Consider the following 10,332-nt stretch of genomic DNA (forward strand, 5'->3'; position numbering starts at 1 on the left):
TCGGATTATATTCCTTGATGATGTTGTATAAGAATAAGACTTCCAATGGCGACATGCGAGGAAAGGGCATCACTCACTAGGTAACTCCGACCAAGATCCATGTTTTTTTTTAGGCCTTTTCACCCGATTTTTCGGGAGGTTTTTGCAGAAAGACATTCTGTATCGGTAATACAGGGTTCCCATACTGAACACATACCAAAACGAAAAGGAAGCAAAAAATCCACAGGTCATTCTTTTTTTAAAAAAACGGACATGCTCTCGGATGTGCTCACAAAGGAGTTTAACAAATACATTGACAAGCAATGGAAGTTGATATCGGAGAGTCTACGAAAGTCGATTGAGGAGGCGCTGGGCCCTTGCCGGGTGAAACTTGATAAGACCGCAGTCAGCAAAGAAGCATGGGAAGGTGTTAGAGGGTGTGGAGAAGGCATTGACGAGGCACGGTGAGCAGCTTGCATCGCTGGAAGCCGTTATGGCGGTGGTGGCCAATGAGAAGAGATTGAAGGCTAATGTCGATGGCCTAAAAATTCGTTCAAGGAGGCAGAACCTCAGAGTCTTGGGGTTGCCGGAAGGGGTGGAGAGCCCGAATCCTACGGAATATCAATTGCAGATATTTAGGAAGATGATAGGCGAGGACGGTCTCGCGTCTCATCCGGAGCTGGACAGGGCCCATCAGACACTTTGGATAAGGACCCCACAAAATGTGGGTCATATACCCCATCTCTCTTTTGAATGTGGACACCAAGCTACTGGCCAACGTGCTGCGATTGGAGGCCCATTTCCCAGAAGTAATTGTAGAGGATCAGACAGGCTTTGTTTTTTAAAAATAAATTTAGAGTACCCAATTAATTTTTTCCAATTAAGGGGCAATTTAGCGTGGTCAATCCACCTAGCCTGGACATCTTTGGGTTGTGGGGGCGAAACCCACGCAAACACGGGGCGAATGTGCAAACTCCACACGGACAATGACTCAGAGCCGTGATCGAACCTAGGACCTCGGCACCGTGAGGCAGCAGGGCTGACCCACTGCGCCACCGTGCTGCCCTAGACAGGCTTTGTTAAGGGCAGCAATTGTCGTCTCATATATGCTGTGCGGGGCAGCACGATGGCGCAGTGGTTAGCATCGCTGCCTCATGGTGCTGAGGACACGGGTTCGATCCCGGCTCTGGGTCACTGTCCGTGTGGAGTTTGCACATTCTCCCCGTGTTTGCGTGGGTTTCGTCCCCACAACCCAAAGATGTGCAGGGTAGGTGGATTGGCCACACTAAATTGCCCTCTAATTGGAAAAAAAGAATTGGGTACTTCAAAAACGTTCAACAGAGTGAAGTGGTAAAACCTATGGTTGGGAAATTTGGATTTGGGCAGGTTTATTTCATGGGTTTGGCTGTTGTATAGAGCCCCTAGGGCACTATTGTGCTGAGTTCAGGGTATTTCCTATTGAATAGGGGTGTGAGGCAGGGGGCCCTTTGTCACCGCTCCTGTTTGCACTAGCGATAGTACCTTTGGCCATAGCGCCATAGTCTTCGGTGAATGGAGGGGGATAAGGCGATTGTGGGTGGCCGGGGAGAATAGGATGTCTCTATTTGCTGATGACCTGCTCTAGTCCGTCATGGATCCAGTCTCCCCTGTGGCCAGGATTATGAAACCAGTGAGGAGCATTGGCTCCTTTTCTGGGTATAATTTGAACCTGGAGAGTGAATGTTTTCCAGTGAACCCCCCCCCCCCCCAGGGAGGGGAGCCAATCGGGAGGTATTGCCTTTTTGCCTTGTCAGAGGTAGCTTCTGGTATCTGGGTATCCGAGTGGCTCTGCTTCATAGGTTAAACTATACAAGTCTGAGGAGTAGGGAGATGTTCAATTTACAGAAGTGGGAAACCCTCCGCTGTCCTTGGCAGGCAGAATCCAGACTTTTATAATGGACATTCTCCCAAGGTTTCAATTTTTTAATATAAATTTAGAGTACCCAATTCACTTTTTTCCAATTAAGGGGCAATTTAGCTTGGCCAATCCACCTGCCCTGCCCATCTTTGGGATGTGGGGGTGAGACCCCCGCAGACACGGGGAGAATGTGCAAACTCCACACGGACAGTGACCCGGGACCGGGATTAAACCTGGGTTCTTGGCGCCGTGAGGCAGCAGTGCTAACCACTGCCCCACCGTGCTGGCCCGTGGAAGCAGTTTTGGCAGCATTTCAAGCTAAGCCCATGTCATTGTTGACCCACATCTGCGGTAATCGTTTGTTCTGTCAGATTCGCATCTAATGTTTTAAGTCTTGGGAAGGAAAGGGCCTCGAGTATTTTGGGGATTTGTTTAAGAAGTGACGTGTTTGCCAGTTTGGAGGAGTTTTCGGTGAAATTTCAACTTTCAGGAGCGCAGTTGTTCCACTACTCCGTTACACGATTGTCTCCCGAAGGCTTCTCCTACATTCTCCTTAGTGCCACAACCCTCCCTGCTGGGGAGAATCCGGTTGCTGGCAGGGTCTTGGGGGGTGAGGAGCATTTCAAATATTTACGGGGAGATCATGTCTCGCTGGACCAGGAGTGAAATGGAAGGGGAGCTGGGACCTATTTTGGATGAGGACGTATGGTGTGAGGCCCGTCATAGGGTAAACCCCTGTGAGCTGTTCAGCTGATTCAACTCAAGGTGGTACACAGGGCTCACCTAAGGCTAGGATGAATGGGTTCTTCACGGGAGTGGAGAGCAGCTGCGAGTGGTCCTCTCATGGGCCCGCTAACCACACACATATGTTTTGGCCGTGGGATGACTTGGGAAGGGGGGGGGGGGGGGGGGGGGGGGGAAAGGGGTGGCTGCCTGGGGGGTATTTGAGCAACAGAACACATGAAAGATCTGGAAAACTGGCATGGACGGGAGGAATTCAGTGTACAAAGCTCCGTAACATATCGTTTTACCATGCTTATATCTTGCTATGCGCGTTTTCTTTCTATTTTGTTACGGGGGGGGGGGGGGGGGGGGTTTGTTTGTAAGGGTGAAAAATTGTGTTAAAAAACTTCAATAAATATATATTTTTAAAAAAAGCACTGCTGCCTCACGGCGCCGAGGTCCCAGGTTCGATCCTGGCTCTGGGTCACTGTCGGTGTGGAGTTTGCACATTCTCCCCGTGTCTGCGTGGGTTTCGCCCCCACAACCCAAAGATGTGCAGGGTAGGTGGATTGGCCACGCTAAATTGCCCCTTAATTGGAAAAAATGAATTGGACACTCTAAATTTATAAAAAATAAATGGATCTGGAGCCTTGTCCATTGGTGTCCATTTTCAGGGTGTCGGGCTCACTGGGGCGGCAGTTCTTGCTGTTGCCTCATTAATCCCATAGCTGAAGGGGTTGGATTACGAGGAGAGGTTGAGTAGACTGGGACTGTACTCGTTGGAATTTAGAAGGATGAGGGGGAACTTATAGAAACATATAAGATTATTAAGGGAATAGATAGGATAGATGCGGGCAGGTTGTTTCCACTGGTGGGTGAAAGCAGAACTAGGGGGCATAGCCTCAAAATAAGGGGAAGTAGATTTAGGACTGAGTTTAGGAGGAGCTTCTTCACCCAAAGGGTTGTGAATCTATGGAATTCCTTGGCCCAGTGAAGCAGTTGAGGCTCCTTCATTAAATGTTTTTAAGATAAAGATAGATAGTTTTTTGAAGAATAAAGGGATTAAGGGTTATGGTGTTCGGGCCGGAAAGTGGAGCTGAGTCCACAAAAGATCAGCCATGATCTCATTGAATGGTGGAGCAGGCTCGAGGGGCCAGATGGCCTACTCCTGCTCCTAGTTCTTATGATAGCCCGGAGGCACGTTCTGCTGGGACGGAGATCCTCTATTCCACCCAGTACCTCAATGTAGTTGGGTGACCCTATGGAGTTTCTATATCTGGAAAAGTTCAAATACACCGTTAGGGGAACGGTGGAGGGATTCTACCTAAGGTGGCAGCCATTCATTTCCTACTTTAAAGAACTAGTCACCATCAGCTGCTGGGGGGGTGGGGGGGATTACTATTGGGGTTGGTTATTTTTGTCTTTTAAGGAGAATTTATGATCGGATGTGTATTTTTGCAATACTGTGCTATGTAATATTTGTTTTCTGGGCTGTTTGATGTGTTGATTCTGAATGAAAATATTCAATAAAAGTATTTTCAGATATTGTACTAGTTCTAGTTTCTCCCATTAGAGGAAACATCCTCTCAGTGTCCACCCGATCAGTCCTGTCAGGATCTAAGCTGTTTGAATGAGATCACCTCATTCTTCTAAAGTCCAATGGATACAGCCCCATCCTTGCCTCATAAGACAAAGAATAATGCAGCACAGGAACAGGCCCTTCGGTCCTCCAAGCCTGCGCCGGTCGATACCAACCTTTGCCAAAACACTCAGCACTTCCTTGTGCCGTATCCCTCTATACCCATCCTATCCATGTATGTGTCAAGATGCCTTTTGAACGCCGTTAATGTATCTGCTTCCACAACCTCCCCTGGCAACGCGTTCCAGGCACTCACCATCCTCTGTGTAAAAAACCTGCCTCGCACATCTCCGCGAAACTTTGCCCCACGGACCTTAAACCTAGCCCCCTGGTGACTGACCCCTCCACCCTGGGAAAGAGTGCCTGTCCATCCACTCTATCCATGCCCTCATAATCTTGTAGACCTCCGTCAGATCACCCCAAGAATCAGGCTGGTGACCTTTTCTGAACTAATGCAATTATATCCAATACAAACACAAGCTACCTTTGAGATTTTCCTCCAAGCTCCTGGAGTTGGGGCTGTCGAGGGAAGTGGGAGGCGGAATTTAATAGTTTTCTCAGCAGGTCATGACGGTGATCATCAGATGGTAAACTAGACAATGTGCAGTACTCGCACCTCATGCCAGAGGCTCATGGGTTTAACCCCAGTTCAGATGCTTAAATCCATAATCCAGGCTGGCATATTAAGTGCCGTATAGAGGGTCTGCTGTATTGTTGGAGAAGCTATTTTTCAGATGAAACATTAAATCACAGTTCTGTCTGTCCCTCTCTAAGGCGGATGTAAAATATCCCATGCGACTATCGCTGGTGTCCTGGCCCAATATTTATGCCTCAACCGATATCACCAATCCAGATCTTGCTGTTTTTAGGACCTTACTGTGCATAAATTAGTTGTCAATCTTACTACAACAGTTTAAAATTTTTAACGTTTCAGAAGTACTTCATTGGCTGTATAGAACTTTGGGATATCCCTCGGTTGTGAAAGGTGTTATATAAATGTACGTCTGTTTTAATTTTTATGAGAACCTGGCTCGTGCCTAGGATAGGAGCCATCGCCCAAGGAGGAAATGTCAAACATAAGAACATGATTTGAACCAGCCCGTTTCCCCTGCAGGATATAATTATCTTTGAAGAGGAGAGTAGCATAATGGTAATAGCAACACAGAGGCCTGCACTAATGCTCCAGAGGCTATACCTGCAGTCCGTAGAATTTAAATGAATAAATCAGAAATAAAATTAATTTTGCTTATTGTTTTGAAACCTATGGGATGTTGTTTGAGGGGGGGTGGGTTAGCTGAGGTTAGGAAAATAGAGTGATTTAGAACTGCGTCAATTTAAAGATAGTGTATAACCAGTAAGGCAATTAAGTATATGTTTTTAATTGCCTTTCCTGTGTTTTTTGTACTGCTTAATAAACATTTACTTTTGTTTAGAATTATTACAAGACTGGAACATTCGTCACTGGTCTTCACATTGTTTCTCACATTATACCAAAGGGTGGCACTTCTGCCTCACAGCGGCAGGGACCCGGGTTCAATTCCGACCTTGGGTGACTGTGGAGTTTGCACATTTGTCCCGTGTTTGCTTGGTTTTCCTCCCGGTGCTCCGGTTTTCTTCCACAGTACAAGCATGTGCAGTTAGGTATTTTGGGGCCATGCTAAATTGTCCCTCAAGTGTCCAAAAGGTTAGGTGATGTTATGGGGATAGAACATAGAACATAGAACGATACAGCGCAGTACAGGCCCTTCGGCCCACCATGTTGCACCGAAACAAAAGCCATCTAACCTACACTATGCCATTATCATCCATATGCTTATCCAATAAACTTTTAAATGCCCTCAATGTTGGCGAGTTCACTACTGTTGCCGGTAGGGCATTCCACGGCCTCACCACTCTTTGCGTAAAGAATCTACCTCTGACCTCTGTCCTATATCTATTACCCCTCAGTTTAAAGCTATGTCCCCTCGTGCCAGCCATTTCCATCCGCGGGAGAAGGCTCTCACTGTCCACCCTATCTAACCCCCTGATCATTTTGTATGCCTCTATTAAGTCTCCTCTTAACCTTCTTCTCTCCAACGAAAACAACCTCAAGTCCATCAGCCTTTTCTCATAAGATTTTCCCTCCATACCAGGCAACATCCTGGTAAATCTCCTCTGCACCCGCTCCAAAGCCTCCACGTCCTTCCTATAATGCGGTGACCAGAACTGTACGCAATACTCCAAATGCAGCCGTACCAGAGTTTTGTACAGCTGCAACATAACCTCCTGACTCCAGAGCTCAATCCCTCTACCAATAAAGGCCAACACTCCATAGGCCTTCTTCACAACCCTATCAACCTGGGTGGCAACTTTCAGGAATCTATGTACATGGACACCTAGATCCCTCTGCTCATCCACACTTCCAAGAACTTTACCATTAGCCAAATATTCCGCATTCCTGTTATTCCTTCCAAAGCGAATCACCTCACACTTCTCTACATTAAACTCCATTTGCCACCTGTCAGCCAAGCTCTGCAGCTTATCTATGTCCCTCTGTAACCTGCTACATCCTTCCTCACTGTCGACAACACCACCGACTTTAGTGTCGTCTGCAAATTTACTCACCCACCCTTCTACGCCTTCCTCTAGGTCATTGATAAAAATGACAAACAGCAACGGCCCCAGAACAGATCCTTGTGGTACGCCACTTGTAACTGAACTCCATTCTGAACATTTCCCATCAACTACCACCCTCTGTCTTCTTTCAGCTAGCCAATTTCTGATCCACATCTCTAAATCTCCCTCAATCCCCAGCCTCCGTATTTTCTGCAATAGCCTACCGTGGGGAACCTTATCAAACGCTTTACTGAAATCCATATACACCACATCAACTGCTCTACCCTCGTCTACCTGTTCAGTCACCTTCTCAAAGAACTCGATAAGGTTTGTGAGGCATGACCTACCCTTTACAAAGCCATGCTGACTATCCCTGATCATATTATTCCTATCTAGATGATTATAAATCTTGTCTCTTATAATCCCCTCCAAGACTTTACCCACTACAGGCGTGAGGCTCACCGGTCTATAGTTGCCGGGGTTGTCTCTGCTCCCCTTTTTGAACAAAGGGACCACATTTGCTATCCTCCAGTCCTCTGGCACTATTCCTGTAGCCAACGATGACATAAAAATCAAAGCCAAAGGTCCAGCAATCTCTTCCCTGGCCTCCCAGAGAATCCTAGGATAAATCCCATCAGGCCCCGGGGACTTATCTATTTTCAGCCTGTCCAGAATTGCCAACACCTCTTCCCTACGTACCTCAATGCCATCTATTCTAATACCCTGGGTCTCAGCATTCTCCTCCACAACATTATCTATTTCCTGAGTGAATACTGACGAAAAATATTCATTTAGTATCTCGCCTATCTCTTCAGACTCCACACACAACTTCCCATCCCTGTCCTTGACTGGTCCTACTCTTACCCTAGTCATTCGCTTATTCCTGACATACCTATAGAAAGCGTTTGGGTTTTCCTTGATCCTACCTGCCAAATACTTCTCATGTCCCCTCCTTGCTCGTCTTAGCTCTCTCTTTAGATCCTTCCTCGCTACCTTGTAACTATCCATTGCCCCAACTGAAACTTCACACCTCATCTTCACATAGGCCTCCTTCTTCCTCTTAACAAGAGATTCCACTTCTTTGGTAAACCACGGTTCCCTCGCTCTAAGCCTTCCTCCCTGCCTGACCGGTACGTACTTATCAAGAACACGCAGTAGCTGATCTTTGAACAAGCTCCACTTATCCAGTGTGCCCAACACCTGCAGTCTACTTCTCCAACCTATCCCCCCCAAGTCACGTCTAATGGCATCATAATTGCCCTTCCCCCAGCTATAACTCTTGCCCTGCGGTGTATACTTATCCCTTTCCATCACTAGCGTAAACGTCACCGAATTGTGGTCACTGTCCCCAAAATGCTCTCCTACCTCCAAATCCAACACCTGGCCAGGTTCATTCCCCAAAACCAAATCCAACGTGGCCTCGCCTCTTGTTGGCCTGTCAACATATTGTGTCAGGAATCCCTCCTGCACACACTACAAAAAATGACCCATCTAATGTACTCGAACTATATCTTTTCCAGTCAATATTTGGAAAGTTAAAGTCTCCCATAATAACTACCCTGTTACTTTCGCTCTTATCCAGGATCATCCTTGCCATCCTTTCCTCTACATCCCTAGAACTATTTGGAGGCATATAGAAAACTCCCAACAGGGTGACCTCTCCTTTCCTGTTTCTAACCTCAGCCCATACTACCTCGGAAGATGAGTCCCCATCTAGCATCCTCTCCGCCACCGTAATACTGCTCTTGGGCAGGGGCCTAGGTAGAGTAGTCTTTCAGAGGGTGGGTGCAATCCTGATGGGCCAAACGGCTTCCTTCTGCACTGTGGGGATTCTATGATTTACAAAATTACAGTAAATAACCAGCATTTTGGATTTCTCTTCTGGTATTTGAAACAGCCAGGCATTTAACATCAGCTGGGTTCTTAACCTTACACGCGACTCCTGACCCACATTATTGTGTCTGATTGTCCTTGGAAACGGCCTAGCAAGACATTCAGTTGTAGGTAACTCACCACTTGCTCAAGGGCAATGAACAATGGCAATACAAGAAATAGGAGTAAGTCCTTCGAGCCTGCTTCGCCTTTCTATACGATCATGGCCCATCTTGGGCTTCAACTCCATTTCCCTGCCCACTCCCCCTATCCCTTAATTCCCCGAGATCCCAAAATCTGTCTGTCCCAGCCTTAAATATATTCAACGATGGAGCGTACTCACCTCTGGGGTAGAAAATTCCAAAGATTCACAACTTCATCCTGAGACTGTGCCCTTGTATTTTAGATTGCCCATCCAGAAGAAACAATCTCTCAACTTCCCCAATCAAACCCCTTCAAAACTTTCTAGGTTTCAATTTAATCACCTAATTCTTTTAAATCCAGAGAACACAAACCGCATTTACTCAGCCTCTCACCCCAGGACCACCCCCCCCCAATCCCAGGGGCCAACCTCGCGAACCTTCGCTGTCCCGTCTCCAATACAACAAAATTATTTCTCAAATTTGAGGATCAAAACTGCACCCAGTATTCCAGAAGTGGCGTCACTAAAATCCTGTATAACTGGAGCAAGATTTATTTATTAATGTTGTCCAATCCCCTTCCAGCAAAGGCCAGGATGCCATTTGCCCTCCAAATTGTTTGCTGACCCTCCATGCTAACTTTCTGCATTTCTCGTACAAGCACACACAAGTCTCTGAACATAAACACAAGCTTCTCTTCTAATCAATACTCTTATTCTTACGATTAAAGTGAATAAGTTCACACTTGCCCATGTTATACTCCATCTGCCACCTTGTTGACCACTGAGTTAACCTGTCAATATCTCTCAGCAGCCTGTGTCCTGCCCACCACCACGGTATCAACAGCACACTTTGATACCTTATTCTCTGTCCAGTCAGAATGCTCACATCACAAGAACAAATGAAAAAAAGCGTGACAATTAATACTCCGGTCGAGTATCGCTGGGCATCTTATAAATCTTTAGACAGGGACCGAATGGTCAGAATTGGGTCAGTTTTCAGAGGATTACTACCCAATTATAAAGAATCTGATTTATGCTTCACGAAAGTATTATACATATTTACACAAGTTGTCCGGTAGCCTCCAGCATAGCCATCGTCTCCTGGGGTTCATCAACAAAAAAACTTCCAAGCTAAAATTGGCGAGTTACGGAGATACACTGCAAATTTCACCAGAGGCAGAGATGAGTGACAGCTTCATCTGCATATTGGTGCTGGTTTGGGGGGGGGGGGGGGGGGGGGCGGATTCTGGCGCTCTGTCTAGAATTTCCTGCTCCGATTCAAACATGGAAAACAAGAAACAGATTTAATGCTCATCTCAAAGACGGCACCTCCTGTTAACTGCATCAGTTGAAGTACACACAGGTGGACAGCATTGAGTGGATCGTCACGTGTGTATATAGACGCTTACTGACAAGGGGTGAACAGAGTTGGGAGATACATACATGAAATGTTTCGATCTGTGAATAAAGTTCTGCTTCCTTCCT

Source organism: Scyliorhinus torazame, chromosome 15, assembly GCF_047496885.1.
Source record: "Scyliorhinus torazame isolate Kashiwa2021f chromosome 15, sScyTor2.1, whole genome shotgun sequence".
NCBI classification, from domain to species: domain Eukaryota; kingdom Metazoa; phylum Chordata; class Chondrichthyes; order Carcharhiniformes; family Scyliorhinidae; genus Scyliorhinus; species Scyliorhinus torazame.